The sequence below is a fragment of the Poecilia reticulata genome, linkage group LG1 (genome assembly GCF_000633615.1).
Source record: "Poecilia reticulata strain Guanapo linkage group LG1, Guppy_female_1.0+MT, whole genome shotgun sequence".
NCBI lineage: Eukaryota > Metazoa > Chordata > Actinopteri > Cyprinodontiformes > Poeciliidae > Poecilia > Poecilia reticulata.
The window spans coordinates 7,979,951-7,982,271 of NC_024331.1; positions in this window are offsets into that span (position 1 = coordinate 7,979,951).

Below are 2,321 nucleotides of genomic sequence, written 5' to 3' on the forward strand. Positions count from 1 at the left end.
ACACAGCTGATGACAAAGAGGGGGAAGGTAAAGCATGTAGAAGTAATAGCAGAAGGAAGAATAGCAAATGTTGAATAGAAGACAACCAAGAAACTCATGATGGCAAGAGTAGTAGGAGTTCACCCYGTAATTGGTGGGTTGTGTTTGAGCCCTTGGGCAAGACGTTTCACCAACYTTGTCTGCTGTTAGTGGTCAGAGAGACCAGTGGTTCCAGTCAGACTACCCGAGCTACAATCCAGTAGATTGCTACCATGAGGGTRTGAATGGGTGAATGTAGTGTGAAGTGCTATGGGGTCCTCTGGACTTGATAAAGCACCAATCAACCACAGGCCATTTACCAATTTCCAAAACTATAAGTACCTTGGAATACCATAAACAAATGGCAACCGCAAAGAGACCTCAAGGAAGGCAGCAACAGGCAAATACCTGCAATGAGTTTCTGAGAAGCAAATTCTGTGAAGTCAGCTGAATCACAAGAGCAAGATCCGGGTAACAGTTATGCTGTGCTGGAAATAAGTTGCCCAAAGAATAAAATTTAGACATGTGATTTAAAAAAATGAAAGGTACTCAGCCTGTGGGACATTACCCACAGGCTGTCCACTAACAGCACAGGAGGCAGATGTCTGATGAGCATCAGAGCTACCATAAAAGATGAAATATCCAAGCTTCAAGAATACATCAAGAAGATGAAGCACTCAGTGAAGCACTCAGTGAATGCCTCACACAATCAAAACTGGAAGAGAAGGAGCTGAAGGAACCATCAGAGGAGGGAAAAAATCTTATATGGGATGTACCATCAACACATAGGAGAAATAGTTGATAAGACCAAATCCTACAAATGGCTGGACTGAAGGACCGCACAGTGTGAGGATGTAGATTTTGTGTGTGTTTCTAGTTAGTTTTGTCCTTGTGTCGTCTTCCTTCCCTGATTGATTCCTGCCGTCTCTTATTTCCTTTGATTATCTTCTTGTGTATTTAACCCTGCTCCCTCCCAGATCCTAGTTGTTAGTCATGACTCATTGTTTAGACTTTATTCCAGTGCTACCAATGTGTCTTAGTTCCCTTGCCTCTTTGTTCACCTGTGCTGCCTGATGAATACAGATTCACCAGGAAGCACAAATTACTTTCCACTTCAAACTGGATCCAGCCGTATCACTCATCACCACCATCAACCTCAACTCATGACACACAGAAGCACTGACCAATGGCAGCACAGGACCAGGCATTGAGCACTAGATCTTCCAATAGCAAACAAGATCCCTGCTGCAGGCTTTGCAAAAAAAAAAAACAATCCAGCCACTCACAGCAGGGTTTAAGATATTAGCAGGAAAGAATACATGGAACACCATAACTAAGGGATTGCTATAGTAAACAGCATAGGCGTAGGAAGCGGGGGCGACGGGGGGGACATGTCCCCCCCAATATTGAAGAGAGTCACATTCGTCCCCCCCCAATAATTTCACCTCAGTTGCGAAGAATTTTAAAAACTTCCACTCGCATGCTTTTATTTTGAAGGCCCACAACAGCGCATTCAGCAGAGCGCTTCCTCCCCCCCTCTGAACGGCTCAGAATAAAGGCAGCAACAGACGGGGTCAGAGAAACTCCGTTTGAATGAGGTAAACGATCTGTCAGGATATCGCTTTTTTCCGGCTTCACAGCGCGGCTGTGGAGTTTTGCTTCCTGCTCCGGAAAAAAGCGGTTGATCATCAACTGACATTTCACCATTTTTAAAGCGGGTGAACCACGAGTAAACTTGAGCTTGACACATAGCGTCATCCTTGTAAGCGGTCTTTAACATTTGAACGGTTTCCGATGCTTTTTTCTCGAGCAGGAAGCAAAGCTTCAGCCGCGCTGCTCATAGAACTTCTCGATGAAGAAAAACGAGGGCTGGACAAAACAGCTCTTACAAGAAAATTCACTGCGGGTAGATGAAACCTTCCACATCAGTGCCGCTTGGCACACTGTTTGAGAACGTGTGGTTGAACAAATACCTAGCGGCAGAATCGTGTACTACGAAAACTGCGCGTGCAGCAGCATAATTCTGGAAGCTTTTGGGTACCCCCTCGTATTTGGCTGTGATTCCTTTCCTTGTGACCTCATCGATGTTGCCATTTGCTTGTGGTATTCCCAGGTACTTGTAACTGTCCTCAATGTCTGCTATTGTTCCTTCTGGGAGTGAGAATTGGTTTGCAGTTGCAGTTTTGTTTTTTTATTTTATTTTTTTATTTATGTAGAATGCAAACTGCAAACCACTTGCACAAGTGTCCTCTGCTGTTCTGCATCTGAACCCCCTCAGCCAAATCACCAACAAGACTGGCTAC